The sequence below is a fragment of the Tursiops truncatus genome, chromosome 2 (assembly GCF_011762595.2).
Source record: "Tursiops truncatus isolate mTurTru1 chromosome 2, mTurTru1.mat.Y, whole genome shotgun sequence".
Classification (NCBI taxonomy): Eukaryota; Metazoa; Chordata; class Mammalia; order Artiodactyla; family Delphinidae; genus Tursiops; species Tursiops truncatus.
Genome location: NC_047035.1, coordinates 123365234 through 123385796, shown reverse-complemented (window position 1 = coordinate 123385796; position 20563 = coordinate 123365234). Strand labels below are relative to the sequence as shown.

At 39.1% G+C, this 20563-nt stretch overlaps 1 protein-coding gene across 2 annotated transcripts in view; it reads left to right on the top strand.

Annotated features, from left to right (window-relative positions):
• GABRB3 (gamma-aminobutyric acid type A receptor subunit beta3) overlaps window positions 1–20563 on the top strand; it is a 231380-nt gene that overhangs the window by 108240 nt on the left and 102577 nt on the right. The window lies entirely within an intron of this gene.

The following is a 20563-nucleotide window of genomic DNA, read 5'->3' as shown; positions in this document are numbered from 1 at the left end:
TTGTGAGCTCAGGATGGATGGTCAGTAAATGGCAGCCCTCAGTACATGCTTATCAAAGACTGTCTTCTGGGATTGTTTTATTCATGGGTGTGTGTCTAATTGTTCCAGAAAGGATAGTAAGCAGCTTCCAGAATCAGATATTTTAGTTCCTAAATATCCTTTCAAGAATCCACTATAAAGCCAGATTAGATGGTTAAAATGTAATCGACTATGGTAGAAACCTAGGAAATGTTACAGTCTGTGTCTGTGTGTATGTGTATTACTAGTGATAGTTTTGTTGAAAAAGGAAATGGTATGTAAAGTGATTTTATATGAAGTGGTTCTTTGGTACTTAAGGGATGCAGGGACACATATTTGAGGAAGTAAAGGTCTATATGGTTCTGCTCGAATAAGTAGCTGTGAGATTTTGGAAGGAAGCTAAGGAAACAGACAGAGCCATCCTCTGCAATTCACACAGGCTGAGGGATTCCATAGAGCTCCTGAGTATCATGTGGTGGTTTGAACAGAGCAGTAAGGATTCTGTTTGAGAATGTGCTTTGGAATAACCATGACTTGATGAAAGAAATATGACCCTTTTTCCTGATTCTGTTTTGAAGTGTTTAGATAAGTTGTATATATGTTGTAGATGTTTTTGTTGTTCATTCAGTCCTGTGTTTTAAGTGACAGAACACTTGACTTTAAATTCATTATTTTTATACATTAGCAGACCCTTTAATCTCCTCTGAGTTCCCTCTTTGTAACATCTGAATATCTGTTTTAGACTGAAAACAATGATCTTGAGTCTTCTGAAACATTGCCTCATGGAAGATTTTTAAATATCCACAGAAATATTTTAGTTTATAATGAATAGATGAGCAATATTATATGAAAGTCTCTTAAAATATTATGTGCATTGTGACTCAGCTGTTTTATTTTTTTGCATATAGGAGGGAACCTATTTTTTGTATTTAATAAAAATGAAATGATCTGCTTTCATTTGTATAGAATCAGAAAAAATGTATTTATTATTTCATTCATTCTCTTCTCCTCCCAAAACATTTCACCTCTGGGGTTTTGTGTGGCAGATAAGATATTTGGGGTCCTGATTGAGGCGATGCTATGGCTGCCTGTGTCCCAGAAAGCTTGGCATGAGGATCTGACAGCTACAAGCTCAGTGGAGTGAGGCCGAAGGTTACAGTGAAAAGACATTGCTCCAGTTACACAGATGAACAGTTTTACACTTGGCAAAGGCCATGGAAGGGAGTCCCGTGCAAGGAGCTTTGGTGCCTTCGTGATGGAAGCAGGAAAGACACGTCAGCACAGGGAGCCCCTCACTCGGCAGGTGCCTCATGCAGATCTCGCAGGCCTGCTTACCCCCGCCCTGGTTAGCATCTGCCCAGGTTTACCATCCTTGTGAAGGAGCCTGTGTCTAACTCTTAAAATCATTTTTCATAAAAACTCCCTGCTAATTCCATCCACGACAGTTGTGTGGCGTTCCACAGTCAAAACAGAGGAAGGTGTGTGCTGTCGTGTGTGGGCCCTGGAGGGGGACTGAGTGCCCAAGGTGTGCACCTCTGGGTGGGATACCAACTGGGGGGTGCAGAGCGGGGGAAGGAGGCTCCAGGGGGCGAGGTGCCCGGGGAAGGTCTGGAGACACCTGGAAGGTGATGACCTGAACCAGGGTCATTCTGCTCCCAGGTGACGTCAGTCGCCATGCAGGACAGGGACCCAGCATCAGGAGACGGTCAGCTCGGCAAGGAATGGCTTTCCCCCCGTGAGGCTCCCAAGGGGCCCTGGGGAGCCTGAGCCACTGGGACCCAGAGGAGTGAGGCCAGGTGCCTGTATAGGTTTCAGACCTCTACTTGCCAACTCCAGATACACACGCCTATGGATTCACAAGGAAAATGATGACTTGGTACGGGTACATTTCAGGTTGAATTTCTGGCTGGGTCAGTGGAGAGGCTGAGCACAAGTCCTTCCACGACAAGCTCGAGCCTGTCTCTGGTTTACAGCGTTTGATTGTGTGACACAAATTGTGTCAATTGTAGGAACATTGATAATGAGATTCCAGAATGGATCAGATATGTGCTCCTGGTTGGAGCTCCACACAATGAGACCAGGAGGGATGTGTCTCCACTGATGTGCTCTCCTCCTTTTTTTTTGATAAAAAAAGTTTATTTTGAATATTGAATTAAAAAAAATCATACCTATGAGGTGTGTTACAGAAATTTAGATATAACACCTGATGCTCCAGGGCTCTGGATTCCGCCACCTCCCTCTCTCCAATGCAGTGAGGGGAAAAAATTGCCCAGTTGTATGCTGGCAATTCGAAAGCGGGAAAACTGGAAGCAGATGAGCGTCAGTTCCTTGGGATGGGAGACCTCTAACTAAGAATTCCTTCATAAGTTGGTATAGGAAAGTTAAAGAACTAAGAAGATGTTCCTTAATTCCTGTTTGTTGAGAGTGATTGCAAATATATGCAGGTTTACGGATCGTTTTTATTCACTTCTTTAGGAAGATTATGTAAGAAAGAGAATTGCAATGTGAATATTTTTGCATTATTAATTATGTAAAGATTAAGAATCTTTACATATTCTGATGTGAAAAATAATTAATAATTAGTTCTCTTTCTTACATAATCTTCCTAAAGAAGTGAATAAAAACGATCCGTAAACCTGCATATATTTGCAATCACTCTCAACAAACAGGAATTAAGGAACATCTTCTTAGTTCTTTAACTTTCCTATACCAACTTATGAAGGAATTCTTAGTTAGAGGTCTCCCATCCCAAGGAACTGACGCTCATCTGCTTCCAGTTTTCCCGCTTTTGAATACTACCCAAAGCAATCTGGAGATTCAGTGGAATCCCTATCAAACTACCACTGGCATTTTTCACAGAACTAGAACAAAAAATTTCACAATCTGTATGGAAACACAAAAGACCCTGAAGAGACAAAGCAATCTTTGGCTGAGAAAGAAAAATGGAGCTGGAGGAATCAGACTCCCTGACTTCAGACTATACTACAAACCTACAGTAATCAAGACAGTATGGTACTGGCACAAAAACAGAAACATAGATCAATGGAACAAGGTAGAAAGCCCAGAGATAAACGCATACACCTGTGGTCAACTAATCTATGAAAAACGAGGCAAAGATATACAATGCAGAAAAGACAGTCTCTTCAATAAGTGGTGCTGGGAAAACTGGACAGCTACATTTAAAAGAATGAAATTAGAACACTAACACCATACACAAACATAAACTCAAAGTGGATTAAAGACCTAAATATAAGGCCAGACACTGTAAAACTCTTAGAGGAAAACATAGAACACACTATGACATAAATCACAGCGAGATCCTTTTTGACCCACCTCCTAGAGAAATGGAAATAAAAATGAAAATAAACAAATGGGACCTAAAACTTACAAGCTTTTGCACAGCAAAGGAAACCATAAACAAGATGAAAAGACAACACTCAGGATGGGAGAAAATATTTGCAAATGAAGCAACTGACAAAGGATTAATGTCCAAAATATACAAACAGCTCATGCAGCTCAATATCAACAAAACAAACAACCCAATCCAAAAATGGGCAGAAGTCCCAAATAGACATTTCTCCAAAGAAGATATACAGATTGCCAACAAACAGATGAAAGAATGCTCAACATCATTAATCATTAGAGAAATGCAAATCAAAACTACAATGATGTATCACCTCACACCGGTCAGAATGGCCATCATCAAAAAATCTACAAACAATAAATGCTGGAGAGGGTGTGGAGAAAAGGGAACCCTCTTGCACTGTTGGTGGGAATGTAAATTGATACAGCCACTATGGAGAACAGTATGGAGAGTCCTTAAAAAACTAAAAATAGAACTACCATATGACCCAGCAATCCCACTACTGGGCATATACCCAGAGAAAACCATAATTCAAAAAGAATCATGTACCACAATGTTCATTGCAGCTCTATTTACAATATCCAGGACATGGAAGCAACCTAAGTGTCCATTGACAGATGAATGGATAAAGAAGATGTGGCACATGAATACAATGGAATATTACTCAGCCATAAAAAGAAATGAAATTGAGTTATTTGTAGTGAGGTGGATAGACCTAGAGTGTGTCATACAGAGTGAAGTAAGTCAGAAAGAGAAAAACAATACCGTATGCTAACTAATATATATGGAATCTAAAAAAAAAAACAAAGGTCTTGAAGAACCTAGGGGCAGGATGGGAATAAAGGCACAGACCTACTAGAAAGTGGACTTGAGGACATGGGGAGGGTAAAGGGTAAGCTGGGACAAACTGAGAGAGTGGCATGGACATATATACCCTACCAAATGTAAAATAGATAACTAGTGGGAAGCAGCTGCATAGCAAAGGGAGATCAGCTCGGTGCTTTGTGACCACTAGAGGGGTGGGAAAAGGAGAATGGGAGGGAGGGAGATGCAAGAGGGAAGAGATATGGGAACATATGTATATGTATAACTGAATCACTTTGTTATAAAGCAGAAACTAACACACCATTGTAAAGCAATTATACTCCAATAAAGATGTTAAAAAAAAAGAATACATAAAGATTGAAAACAATTATTTCAAAAAGAAAAAGCAAGCTGAGAATGGTTGTGTTTACTCAACACCCAAATAAGTTGAGTAGTGATTTTCAGAGATAATCATATAATTCCAAATTCAAGGGATAGTGTACATATTTGGCCTAATATAAATTGGCCAGTAATAAATGACTTGAATAAATAAGCCAGGTGATTTCAGATCGTTAGTACTAAACAGAATGTTAAATAGTGTGTTTGACTGAAGTAAATAGATGATTATGGAAATGTGATTATCAGCTTGTCCATTTATGTGGGGCATGTGAGGGAATGGGGTAGACCAGCCAGTCCTCTCCCAACTCTTCTCTCCTAGAGATGCTTAGTTTCCTCTAAACAGGGTAACTTCCATACCTAGAAATATAGGACTTACTGTAGAGAGTGCCTTTTGTTGTTCGTCTATAATATACACTTGAAAGACAAAATGAGTGCAATGAGTGCTCACGTGAGCCTAGCAGGATAAATTAATGAGTAAGTCACTTGGTGAAAAACTTGGAAATACTAAGATCCAGTTAGAGGATTGAGGAAAAGTATAAAAAGTATAAAACAGTTACTTACATTTTACAAACAGTGATCAAACAGTACAGAGACAGCATTGATGATGACTGTGTTCTGGGCAGGAAAGTGAAGACTGCCCCCTTAGGACTGTGAAATGGGGGGCAAGATATGGCATGGTCCATTTGTGAAACACTTGCTTAACCAGCCTCACAGGTGATAATGGGAGTCAGATCAGATGGAAAATAGAGAACTGTTTGGAGAAAATGCAGAATCTGCTAAAAATAGGAAAAACATAATTAAATTATAATGATTCTGGTTATAGACAAGATGGGGTAACAAGGATAAGATTTACCATTCCATCTGAAATAAATATTTTTGTGTCCTTCATTACCACAAAAACCAAAAAATAAAATACGTAAGACAATATTTTGAAGTCAAGACACTGGACGTCAAACAATAGAAGACTGTGATCCCGAGAGATGAGAAGCAAAGGAGGGAGCCCTGTAGTTGCCCCAGCTTGCTGTCTTGGGAGCCTGCAGGATTTGACGCAGGGATGGGAGCCCAGGTAGAGCCTGGAGGCAGAATGGGCAGGAGACCAAGGTGACTAGAGTTCGCAAGACATGGTACCAGTGAGGAGAGAGCTGCACAGAGAGAAGCCCAGAAATCTACAGAAGATCCCCCTCAAACATTCAACAGAGTGTTCAGAATAGTGCATGCATGTGAGGAAACTACCTGAGGCTGGAGGAGGAATAGCCTAAAAGGAGCCTCCCAACTCACTTAGGGCTGGGAGCTGCCTGTTCGTACAGCCAGACTGGAAACCTCATGACTTATGGGGTGTCAGGAACAGTACTATCAAGTCGATGAGGCTTTCACTTTCAACAATGTTGACTGGGTTAGCCACAGAATGAACCCAACTCTGGTCTCATCTAGTGAATAATAAAAGCAAGATCCAGAAGCCTCAAACTTTTTCCAAATAACTAAACAGCATTCCAAAACAAAGCTCAAGAATATTTATAGGAAAGCAAAAATGCCCAGCACCCAGCAAGCTAAAATTTGTAATGTCTGGAATCCAATCAGTTTAATAGACAAAAGCCTGATAATAAGAGCTGCAATAAGGACAGAAACTGATCCATCAAAACTGAGACAGATGTTAGAATCAGCAAACAAGTACATTAAAACAGTTATTAATAGGCCTTCTGGTTCTGACCAAGATGGAGCAGCCCCATTCCTCTCAGGTTCTCCCCATCACAACTAAAAGTCTCTGGTTGTAAGACACCTAGGAAGGCTCTGAAAGGTAGAAGGAAGAGACTGGGCTGCTAGAGACCATCAGTGAGACAGAACAAGATCATGGGAGTAAAGGCTAGTAGCCACTCTGTTGCTTGTTCTTCCCCACACTGTGCCAGTGTGGCCCCTAAGCTCTCAGCTTAGAGAGCTGAGGCTTCCACATCCACCCTATAGCAATAAAGCAGACTGAGGAGCGCTCTGCTTTCCCTCTACCTAGTGTCATTGGGTCCTAGCAGGACTCTGATTTTACACCCCAACTAAGAAGTGATGAGGTGGTATGACTCCATTTCCCCCTTCCCCCAGGAAGGTTTTAGTGGGACCAAGGAGGGAGCTGAACATCTACCATGATCCACTCTTGATGAGGCAGTGTGACTCAGTACCTTTGTTGGGATGCTGTAGGTGGGGCCAGTGGGAACCTGAACATTCACACCCACCTGGGCTTCAAGCTATATGTGTACATGGGGACTACCTGCTAAAAAAGATTAGATGGGATCCAGAGTCTCCCAACATAATGCACTAAATATCCAGGATATAATGGAAAAATCACTCATCATTCTGAGAACCAGGACAATCACAACTTAAGTGAGAAAAGACAATCAACAGTTGCCAATAGTGAGACGGATAAAATAGTGAGATGAACCAAAAAGGATTTTAGAGCAGCTATCATAAGAGTGCTTCAGGGAGCAATGACAGACACTCTAAAACAAATGAGAAAATAGACAGGCTAACCAAAGAAACACATGATTAAAATATAGAAATTACAGAAATGGCAAATATAATAACTGAAATGTAAAGACTTGCTAGATGGCTCAGTAGTAGAGTGGGAATGACAAAGATAGAATCAGTGAATCCAAGGATAATTCAACAGAACTTACCTAGCTTTAGCAACAAAGAGAAACTATACTAGAAAAAAGATTGAGCAGCATCTCAGGGACCTGTGAAACAATGACAAAGGAACTGACATTCATATCATTGGAATTGCAAAAGAGGAGAGGAGAGAAAGTGAAACGTATTTGACGACATAATGGCTGTAACTTCCCAAATTTGGCAAAAGGTATAAATGTATATATTCAAGAAGCTAAGTCAACTCCAAATAGAACAATCCCAAAGAAATCCAGGCTAAAACACATCATAATTAAACTTCTGAAAACTAGAGATAATAAATAAATCTTGAAGCAGCTGGAGAGAAATGTCATCTTACTTATAAGGGAACACCAATTTGAATGACAGTAAATTTCTTATATGAAACCCTGTAGGCCAGTAGGAAGTGGTACAACAGTTTTTAGGTACTGAAAGAAAAACTGTCAACTGTGAATTTTATACCCAGTGAAAATATCCTTTAGTAGTGAAGGAGAAATAAATGCATTCTTAGACCAAGTAAAACAAAGAGAATATGTTGCTAGCAAACCTAGCCTTTGAGAATGATTAAAGGAAATTCTTGAAATAAAAAGGAAATGATAACAGAAGTCATAGAAATTCAGAAGGAAGAGAACATAGACTATCCCATCTGTCATTACTATCTTAAATCATATTAGATAGCTGAAGCAAAAAAATATAAATCATTTGATATGAGGCTCAATGTATATAGAGGAAACACTGAAGAAAATTATATTTTAAAAGTGGGAGAATAATGGCACCTAAATGAAACTGAAGTTTCTGCACTCAGCCTGAGGTGGTAAAATGTTGACACCAGTAGGCTGTAATGAGTTCCATTTACATATTAATATCTAGAACGACTACTAGCAAAATAATACAAAGTGATATTCTCAAGAATGTTATAAATAAATCAATATAGAATCCTAGAAAAATTCAAATAACTCAAAGGAGAATAAAAAAAGAGAAACAGGAAACAGAAAACAAATAATAAAATGGCAGACTTAAGCTCTAACATATCAATAATTACTTTAAATGTAAATTGTCTGAATAAACCAATTAAAAGACAGAAATTGACAGGATGGATTTTAAAAATATATGGTTCAATAATATGCTCTATACAGGAAACTCACAGTTTCCTATATACAGTTACATTGCTAGGTTGAAAGTAAAAGGATGGAAAAGATATATGATGCAGACATTAATAAAGAAATAAAACAGGATTTGCTATACTAATATAATAAAAAGTATACTTTAGAGGAAAGAAACTATCGGAAACAAAGAAGGCTATTAGAAAATCAATCCTCCAGAAAGATGCAACACTCTTAAATGTGTGTGCCTCAAATATAAGAAGCAGAAAATGACAGAACAAAAAGGAGAAATAGACAAATCCACAATTATTGCTGGGGACTTCAACACCTCACTCTCAATAGTTGGTAGAACTACTAGACAGAGAATTGGCAAGGATACAGAAGAACTGAACAACATGATCATGGTTGTTGTCATATATACAACATTCCACCCAGAAAAAGTAGAATGCTCACTCTTTTCTAGTGCCTACAGAACATTCAACAAGATAGATCATATTCTTGGTCATAAAACAAACCTCAGCAAAGTTAAAAGAATTGAAATCATACGGAGTATGTTCTCTGACCACAAACTAGAAACCAATAACAATAATGGGGAAATCTTCAAATTGTAAATTTATCAGCATACTTCTAAATAATCCATGGGTCAAAAAGAAAGTCTCAAAAGAAATATAAAGCATAGAACTGAATAAAAATGAAACAATATATTGACATATGTAGGAGGCAGCTAAAGCAGTGTTAAGAATGAAATTTATAGCACTAAATGCTTACATCACAAAAGCATGTAAGTTCCTACTTCAGGAAACTAAAAAAAATAAATAAATAAAAAGTAAAAATAAACCCAAAACAAGCAAAAGGAAAGGAATAATAAAGGTAAGAGCAAAAACCAATGAAATAGAGAACAAGAAATAGAGAAAAATCAATGAAATAGAAAGGTATTTCTTTGAAAAAATCAATTAAATTGATAAACAGGACTGACCAACATACAAAGGAGAAGGCACACACCATCAATATCATAAATGAAAAGGAAATATCACTATAGATCCTGCTACTATTAAAAGGATGATAAGGAATAATACAAGCAACTTTACTTTCCTTGAAAACCAGAAACTACCAAAACTCAGCTGAAGTGAAATATACAACCCAATACTCCTATAAATACTAACGAAACTTAATATGTAGTAAAGAGTACACCCCTCAATTGTCAGGTCCAGATGCTTTCGTTGGAGGATTCTACCAAACTTTAAAGAAAATTTAACATCGCTTCTATACAATCTCTTCCAGAAAATAGAAGAGGAGGGAACATATCTAATTCATTCCCAACTCATTTTATGAGAGTAGTATTGACTTGATACCCAAACCAGAAAAAGTGTGTGTGTGTGTGTTTGTGTGTGTGTGAGATAGAGAGAGAGAGAGAGAGAAATGGAAAATTAGACACCAATATCTCTCATGAACTCTCATGTAAAATTCTCAAGAAAATATTAGCCAATTTAATCCAGCAATATATAAAAAAGATTAGACACCATGATGAAGTAGGGTTTATTCCTACTATGCGAGGCTGGTTTAATATTCAAAAATAAATCAATGTAATCTGCCATATCAACAGGGTATAGGAGAAAAGTCATAACATCATATAATATGATGTTAAAAAAAATCATTTGACAAAATTCTACACTCATTCATGATAAAATCTTTCAGCCAACTAGGAATCAAGGGGAAACTTCTTAACTTGATAAAGTGCATCTACAAAATACCTACAGGTTACTTCATATTTAAAGGTAAAAGACTGAATGATTTCCTATTAAGATTGGGAACAAGTCAAAGATATCTAGTCCTACTACTCTTTTATAACATACTATTGAAAGTTCTAGCCACTGCAATAAAATAACAAAAGGAAAGAAAAGTCATACAGGTTGGAAAGGACAAAATAAAACTGTCACCATTTGAAAATGACATGATTGTATATGTAGAAGATCCCAAGGAATCTATAAAAATTCTGTTACAACTAATAAGTGAGTTTGGCAAGTCACAGGATACAACATCCAAAATCAATCTCATTTCTGTATATTAACTAACATGGAAACTGCAAATAAAATCAGAATATCATTTGGATTTCATTACTCAAAAAAAAGCAGAATATGTATAGCTTAACAAAACACATACAGGATCTGTAGCTGAAAGTTCCAAAATGCTGATGAAAGAAACCAAAGATGATCCAAATAAATGGTAAGACATACTGTCTTCATGAATTAGTTAACACAGTGACTATGTAAACTCCATTCACATTATTCTATAGGTTTTAAACATTTCCTATCAGCAAGGTATTTTGTGGACATAGATAAATTTATAATAAAATTTATATGGAAATGCACAGGGCTTTCTTTAAAAAGAAAATAATGTGGTAGAATTACTTTACCCAATATTAAGGCCTGCCACACACTACAGTAATCATGATTGTGTGGTATTGGCAGAGGAATTAACACACAGATCTTTGACAGAGTAGAGAACCCAGAAACAGACCCACACAAATGTGCCCGACTTTCTTCACAAAGGTACAAAAACCATTCAATGGAAGATTGACAGCTTTTTTCAACAAATGGTGCTGGAGCAATTGAATATCCATAAACTTAAAAAAATCTGCTTAAATATCATGCCTTCTACAAACAGTATCTCACATTTCACATTCACAGACTTAAATGTGAAACTGTAAAACTTTAGAAAAAAAAGCAAAGGGGAAAGTCTTCAGAGACAGAGCTAGACAAAAAGTTCTTATATTTGAAACCAAAGTGCAATCCATAAAAGGAAAAAAAGTGATAAATTGGACCTCATCAAAATTCAAAATTTTGCTCTATGAAAGACTTTGTGAAGAGGATGAAATTATAAACTATAGACCAAGAGAAAAACATTGCTATTCAAATATCTAGCAAAAGATTGTGTGTGTGTGTGTGTGTGTGTGTGTGTAATAAAAAACCTCATTACAGAATGGGCAAAAGACATGTACAGACATTTCACTGAAGAGGATATATAGGTTGCAAGTCAGCCCATGAAAAGATGTTCAGCAATGTTAGCCATTAGGAAAAGGTAAATGAAAACCAAAATGAGATACCACTACACCTATAAGAATGGCTAAAATGAAAAATAATGATAACTGTAAATGCTAGCAAGGATATGGAGAAACTGGATCACACATACATTGCCGGTGGGAATGTAAAATGATATAGCCACTCTGTAAAATAATTTTGAAGTTTCTTATAATAATAACTAAACATGCACTTACCATATGACCCAGCAATTGCATTTAGGGGCATTTATTTCAGAGGAATTAAAAATTATGTTCACAAAGAAACCAGTTCATAGCAGCTTTATTCATCATAGCTTTAAAAAGTAGAAACAACCTAAATGCACTTCAGTGAGAGTATGGCTAAATAAATTCTGATGTAACCATACTTTGGAATGCTACTTAGCAATAAAAAGGAGGAAGCGACTGACATATGCATATCTTGGATGGATCTCATGGGAATCAGTCTGAGTGAAAAATGTTTATCTCAAAAGATTATATATTGCATGTATCTGTTTATATAATATTCTTTATATGACAAAATTACAGATTTGGAGAACAGATTACTGAATGACAGAGGGGTGGGGGGATTGAGGCATGGAAAGCTATCAAAGGGCTTGATGTGAGACATCCTTGTGTGATGAAAGTAAGGTAGACTGGATGTATACTGGGAGTTATTTAAGTAAAGATGCTAAATGATCTTGACTGTATAAGTGTCAATATCCAGGTTGTGAAATTATAGTTTTGCGAAATGTAACCATCATGGGAAACTGGATACAGGGTGGGAGCAGGGTTATTACAAAGGGGGATGAGGAAGCACTTGGAGATTTTAGATAAGGTCATTAACTTGACTGTAGTGATAATTTTATGGTCAATATATACATATATATATATATATGATATATATGATATATATATGCCAAAACTCATCAAACTGTTCATTTTTATTGTTATGTCAGTTATACCTCAATAAAACGCTTTAAAGAGTCCTAATGTCATAGACCTCATTACGTACTCCAAGTCTCAAGAATGATTAGAAGGAGGCAAGTCATGAGGCATTTGTAGTTATTAAAGGCAGTTTGTTGACATAAAAGATAAAAGTTTATATTATGGCCACTACTTATTTGGACTGATTGAGGCTTTGCAGGAATTTGGCAGTGAACTTGTTGTTGCCTCTTTCTTGGTTTTGCCGTGTTTCAGCATCATTCCTATATGTGCCCTTAGCCCAGTAGAGGTCAGTTTTACTTTCTGAAAGTGCTCTCTTTTCATCACAGGAATATTCATTAAACTTGAATATTTACATTTGTTTTCCTATCCCAAAGTCTTTCTTGCCTTGTGAGTAGTGTGGGATGGCATTTGAGTTGTTTTCTGTATCTGTGTTTGTTTTTAGTTACTGTGGCCTATTGTGCTGCTTGTCTGAATATGATTAGGGTAGATTCCTAGCCACATCTTCACACTTAACTTTGAAATACACTGGGACCATGTCCCTCCTTTGCTTTGAGAAAAAATTATGGCCACAGTTCCTTCCGCTCTGCACATGGATGCTGTAGCCATTCAAACTTTGTGAATGGGGAGCATCTTGGAACAGAAAGAACAGGAAGTTTGGAGAGTGGGGTTCAATTCTGGCTCTGGTGGTGACTGACTGGGCCACCCTGAGCAAATTATGTGACCGTCATAGTTGGTTTTCTCTTCTGCAAATGAGGATAATAATAAGGCTCGCCTTGCAGAGTGTTATAAAAATTAAAGATAATATATGTAAATGGCTCATAACCAATAAATGAGATCACTATTAATACTGTGGCTACATTCTGGAAACAGTGGGAAAGGGGAGCTTTAATGAAAAAGGAATCTATACCATTTCCATTTCAGCTCTCTTCTTCTACCAGCATATACTATCTATGACACCTATAACCACCCCCCACCCCCCATCCTTGGAGCTGCAAGCACCACCTACTCAACACTAATTCAGATTTATCAATCTCTGGGAATGCTGATTTGATTGAAGCAATCCTTTCCTAACCTTCACACCTCAGGTGTATCCCCCCACCTGACCCTTATCTGATGTGACCCCTCCTGAAGTGCCTTCATCCTGGAGAGTATGATGTGCCTGCTGCCCTGTCCTCTTTGTTGGGCAGAATTAGTTATTTTAGCAGAGGGGAAAATTGTGTGTCAGACAAATTGTGTGCCAGACACCAAGAAGACATTTGTGACTTGAAGGTCTAACCTGGAGCTTTTCTGCAGGCATCTGAGAATGTGGGATTCTTCCAGGGTTCATCTTGTAACCAGTGACATGCCTGGGCCACCACCAAAATATGATATGAAACTGAGGACTGCTGCTCCCATGAGTATCATTTGAGTCCAACAAACATTTTTTGACCACTGTGCTAGGTCTAGCTTCCTAAAAGGAAGAATACACAGTTACTTCCTGGAGGAATTCACAGTTCAGGGACTCCTCAAACAGATGAGTTCAAAGGACGTGCCAAATGCAATAATCGAGATATGCATAGGATGTTTCCTGGTTTCTAGAAAAGTGAAAGGAAAGAGGCCCTTGAGTCCAACCTGGGATTTTGGGAGAACAGTCCTGGGGGTGAAGATGCTGGGCTGCTTCAGGACGATTGGGAGGTAACAAAGCCAAGGAACAGACTGGGTGTCCAGCAGCGTGGACAGTGGGAGCTGAGGTACCTGCATCATTCAAAGTGCCCTGTATAATCACCAGCTGGGAAAGGGGTCCAAAACTCATGGGCTGCCAGAGGTAACAACAGGGTCCTAACTGAACTGGAGATTTAGGAATGATCTTGAAGAGGTGCTGGGGCACACAGGAGATACGGGAGTTAGCTATGCAGAGTTAAGCCAGGAGCCATTCCTGCAGAAGGCAGAGTACAAGTGAAGGTTTCCAGTTGGAAAAGAAGGTGGGTTTTCAGAAACTTGCAGCAGGTACAGATGTAGAGCTTGGTCAATAAGGAACTGTGAAAGGGTTCAACTATTGTTTGAGAAAGCTCATGGTGACATGGTGTGGAGGGTGGATGTTGTTTCAGGCAGTGAATTGGAATGCTCTGGGACTGGTCCAGGTGAAAATGGCAGGGGCCTGCGCAGAGGAAGTACGGAAGGGAAGGACTTGATTGGATTAAATGAAAAGGGGAAAATTCATGGGAATTAGTTGTTTGAAACTGTGGTTGAAGCAAGTGGTATCCCACTAACGAAAATAGTTAACTAATGAAAATAGTTAACTCAGCAGGGCAAGCAGTGGCTTCATTTCTGGTGAGGTTGTGTTTTAAGTGTATCTAGCTCATCCAAATATGTATCTTCGTGTCTACTGGGGATGGGAAGCCCAACTCTCGGAAGAGGTCAGTGTGGACTTGTTATAAGTGTCTGTTAATACGGGGTATTGTGGGGTCCTGAACTGATGATCCAAGCACAGCATTGAGGACGCAATGTATTTGGGCAACATCCATCTTTAAGGGCACTTAGAGAGATGAGGTCTCTGAGAAGAGGCAGAGAGGTAGTGGAGAGAGGTCGCAGAGCCTGATGGAGACCTGATACTACGGAGAGTGTGAGCAGCAGTAAAATGCATCCGAGAAGACCAGTGAGGGAACAACAGAAACTCACTCTGTGGACTTGGGGCTGTGGAGTTCATGATCTCTGTGGAGGAGCGCATAGGAGGCCAGACTCAAGCTGTGCAGGTGTGAGAAGTGAGTGACGAAGGCACAGGGGCAACTTGGCTGGCACCCTAGTTTGAGAAGTACAGGCCTTTACCTCCAGCATTGAATCAGTCCTTCGCTGCCTTTCTAAGCAGGACACCAGCCAAATGGCAAGGCCACAGCGGGATACATCTCTGAGGATAAGGCTGGACATGGCCTGTTCTTGGTCACCGCTGGGGCCACTACCCCTTTGCAACTGATTTTCATTCTCCTGTGCGGCTCCGGCTGGCCGATGCCTTGCATCCTCAGGCACGGTTCACCTGGCTTGGTTGATTTCCACCTGGCCACACGAAGCTACTTGCTGGGACAGTGGTGCCCGTGGCGGCCTTGCCCCTGTGCCTGTTCACAGCCCAGCATTCTCCCTGATGCCTTTGTGGTCAGAGTTCTCTCCACCCAGAGTGGCTCTGTTTCCTCTTGGTTTCACTCTGGGCTCCTTTCCAGCCCCAGCCCCAGTTTCCTCTGTGCATGTGGCTTGGTCCTGGCCAGACTCCTCCAAGCACCAAGCTTGCTCTGTGGGGGGCTGTGTGGGGTCTCCCCTAGGGGCTCAGAATCAGCCAGGAGATGTTCTGAACGCAAGGAGACCGGGGTTGCTTTGATTCAGGAGTTGGGCCCCTGGACATCTTGCACGTGGGTTGGCTCTGTGCTCTGTAGTTTGTCCACACAGGTGCTCCGGGGGGTGATGGGATTTGTCTTCCCTGCAGACAGGTGCCGTGGTGAACTAGGAGAGTATACCTGTACAGTTGCTGAATTAATATGGCTATGAGAACAGCAGCTCAGAACAGAGTCTTTTACTCCCAGGGCCTTACTTCTTCACCAGTATGACAACTAAACTAGCCGCTGATGATATTAATTTCATGTATTAACTTCATGTTTGGATTTTGAGAACTATCAATAAAGAGCAGAATTAAGCATCAATTCGCATCTGTGATTACTTCCACTGTGAAATTAAGAAAACCTTCCAAAGCAACCTGTAAGTAGCTTTAAAAAAACTGATATATGGGGCCTCCCTGGTGGCACAGTGGTTGAGAGTCCGCCTGCCGATGCAGGGGACACGGGTTCTTGCCCCAGTCCGGGAAGATCCCGCATGCCACAGAGCGGCTGGGCTCGTGAGCCATGGCCGTTGAGCCTGCGCGTCCGGAGCCTGTTCTCCACAACGGGAGAGGCCACAGCAGTGAGAGGCCCGCGTACCACACACACAAAAAAAACTGATATATGCATAAATCTATATTTATATATTTACATGTATATATGTATGTATTTATATGTATAAACACATATTTATATAATATACATTTATATATAAATGAATATGTATGTAAATACATATAAAATATTATACATATTATAAACATAAAGTATTAAATAGTATAAAATATGATAATCTATATTGTACATTAAAATTGTATATAAGCATATATACTTGTATATTATTATATTAATTTATATACAGTATTTTTTTTACATCTTTATTGGAGTATAATTGGTTTACAATGGCGTGTTAGTTTCTGCTTTATAACAAAGTGAGTCAGTTATACATATACATATGTTCCCATATCTCTTCCCTCTTGTGTCTCCCTCCCTCCCACCCTCCCTATCCCACCCCTCTAGGTGGTCACAAAGCACCGAGCTGATCTCCTATATACAATATTATATTATGTATTATTATATTATATGCTACTTTATATAAGCATATATACTTTATTATTTTACTGTATATTATAATATATATTAACTTATATACAGTATTATATTGTTATATATAATTATATATATTAATTTTTATAAGCATATATACTTGTATATTTTATTATATAATATATATTAATTTATATGTATTTATGTATACATATATGCTTTGTGTACATTAAGTCACAAAAGCATGTCACAGGTTTCTTTGGAAGGTACTTAATATTTATATATAAAATATATAATATTATATATAAATATGTATTCCATATGTGTGTACCTACCAGCGCGCACACACACACACACACACACACACACAGATACATGTATCAAAAGTAACATGCTTTTTGATGCATATATCCCCTGGTGTCTTGTGACTGTATATCAAATTGTACAGCACGAAATGTAGGACTGTAAGGCAGCTGGTTGTCAAGGCAGTCAGTGCAACTCAAGGATTACACAAGCTCTCTTGCCCATTATAGCTCCCTTTACTATATGTCTAGTCTTTACGTGCCCTCTCTATCTCATATTTCATTGTTAGAATTAACGAAAGGACTAAAAATGGCTTGTAGTATGTGCTTACTTTGTGCAAGCTACTTTTCTAAGCATTCAGCATGTATTATTCTCACAATATCTATGTGAAGGTGTCATTGTTGGCTCCTACCCAGCAGCATCTCCCTCCCCTTCTAATTTGTTCATAGAATCCCAGTTTTGTTCATATCATCCCCTTGGATGAAGAAACTCTGTCTTCACCTCAAGTATAAATTCTGAAGTAATGGCACCCCATTCCCCTTGCTGGTGTTTGGTTCGATGGTGACCACATAATCCAGTTTTGACCAGAGAGGTGAGCAGTCTGATGGGCGACCTGGGAAATTTGTCTGTCTTTTTAACATGAGTCACGAAGAAGATACCATACTGTACCGGAAGCTGTTGTGTGTCATATGTGGTGTGATGTCTGGCTCTCCATGGCCATATTGCAACCAAGGGATGCTAGCCTGAGGCAACTTATGGGAAAAAATGATCTCAGGTTTTTTCATGATATCATTGAGCCACTAAATGAAAAAATTTTGAAGCAGTCCTACTTCAAGGCTTCTTTTGGAGATGTATCAGTTAGCTTTTGCCACTATTATGCTGCATAACAATCTGCCTAAAATGCAGTAGCAGCTCTATAAAAAAGAATGAAATAATGCCATTTGCAGCAACATGGATGGACCTAGAGATTATCGCATTAAATGAACTCGCACTAAATGAACTAAGTCAGAGAAAGACAAATATCATATGGTGTCACTTATATGTGGAATCTAAAAAATGATACTAATGAACTTATTTACAAAACAGAAGTAGACTCACAGACATAGAAAACAAATTTATGGTTACCAAAGGGGAAAGGTGGGGGTGAAGGATAAATTAGGAATTTGGGATTAACGTATACACACTACTATATATAAAATAATCAACAAGGACCTACTGTATAGCACAGGGAACTGTACTCAGTGTCTTATAATAACCTATAATGGAAAATAATCTGAAAAAGAATATATATATATATATTTATAACTGAATCACTTTGCTATACAAACTAACACAACATGGTAAATTAACTATATTTCAATTTTTTTAAATGCTGAAATGCAGTGGCTCAAAACCACAATCATTATTTCAGCTTTGCATGTCTACAGGTCCTCTGGGTATTGACTGATCTGGACTGTGCTTAGATGGGTTTGGCTTCAATCAGCAAATTTGGTCCAGAGTTACACCATGTATCTTTCATCCTCTGGGCAAGTGTACTTGCTGGGGCACGTGAGGACAGAAGTGCCTGGGAGCAAGACCAGCCATGCAAACACATTTCACGTCTTTGCTTATGCCAAGTCCCTAGTGTCACACTGGCCAAAACAAGCCATGGCCAAGCCCACCATCCATTGACAGGTGAAGCCTGGCGAAAGTCTCTGCAGAGTCATATGACGAAGGATATGGATGCACTGAGGGGTGAAAAATTGGGAGCAACAGCACAGTCTACCAAAGGATATCATTTTCCTAATTATGTAGCAAGCCAGTGGAGATAGGTTTTAATGTGGCTTGCAGTTGGAGGCATCCAAATAGAGGTAGATGTTTCAAGTTTCCTGACTTATAGGTGATGAAATCATGACATGTGATCTAACCCCAGAGCCCGGGCTCTTGGGGAGATGTTGAGTAAATACAGGATTATCATTTCTAGGACAGTGGCCAAGAGTTCTTTAGGATTGTGTATTGAGTCCATTTGCATTTGCATAGATTTTCTCCCCAAGTTGACTTCTTAAATATCACTTTGAGCAATAAGGAAAAAGGCATATTTTAAGGAAGAGAGGAAACAGAGAAGAGAAAGTAATAGTGAGGATAAAAGCAATGCACCCCCCCACATACACACACACACTGAGTAATGATGTAAGGAAATGTATGAGCCATGCTAAATTGGTGGTTCAGATATTACCAAGGGATTAAGAGGTCAGTAAAACATCCCCCTTTCCCCTCTTGAAACCAATTGAGAAAGAAATAAAATCAACGGGGTAGAAATAAAAATATCAGGTTTATTACTGGTGAGACCTGGCATTGAGAATATGTCTTTGAATTGCAGGCATGTTTCATGGTTTCCTCATGCTCCTCCCAGCCACAGCAGCACTGGGAAACTGCAGGCTTCAGAAACTGGCTTCAAAGGAGAGAGGGCAAGGAGCCATGCCCAGAGCGCCCCCATTTATTCTGCTCTAATCAACCGATGAGTTACCCCAGTTCCCATGGTGCTTGCCTAGCGTTAGTCTCTCCCCACCATGGAGAACCTCTATCCAGTGTGAGTCCCGAGGGAGAAAAGGCTTGTATAGAAATAAATGAAGAACTGAAGACTCGACTTAAACCTGAGTGTATCTTAAATAAATGATTTTTTTAAGCTCTATTTTTTTTATTGGAGTATAGTTGCTTTACAATATTGTGTTAGTATATACTGTAGTGGTTTGGACTTGATAAACAGTAGGGGTGACTTTAGGAAGTCCTGTAATAATGATAGTATTTTAAGAAAACTAAGCATGACTATAAGCATGAATACAACATAAATATATTAATTAGGCTTGAAATACAGATAAAGGCTTTATATACTTCATTTTGAACCATGAGAACAATCAGATACCCCAGAAACACAGGACGCTGCTCTGTAGTCTTGAATCAGGAATTCTGGCATCTCTGTGTTCTCCATTCTCTTCCACCTTTATCTCTCCCTCAATCCCGCTGTATCTTCAGGCTTGACCTCTCCCTCCTCCCAGGTTCAGTCTCTCCCTTGACCTCACTCCCTCCATCCTCTCCTTCCCTGTCTGTCTGGTAGGGTTAAAGGGCATGGTGTTGGGGTTGGACCTACTTGGCTCTGCCTTTTAATTAATTAGGATTAAGCAGATTTCATTAACCCAGGCCTCAGTTTTCTTTGAGAGTTGGCATGACAACAGTGTGAGCCTTGGAAAGTAACTGAAATGATGAGTGTCTCAGAAATGTGCAGTCATGGTGGAGTTATTATTCCAAGTTCATCACTGTTGGACTGCTGAGGGTAGCTGAAAAAAGCCATAGAAACCTGCTGACTGGCTCTACGACAAATGTGTAGTTTTAGTCTCTGTTGGATCCTCCAAACTGCTCAGCATTTTGTTTTGGTTTTGTGCCCAGTTATCTCTAAACATAGAATTGGACTGTTTTATCTTGCTAATAAAGTAACCCCTTATAGAAAAATTAGGAATTATAGAACATTATTAGAAACCTGTGATCCCACCCCCCCAGAGAT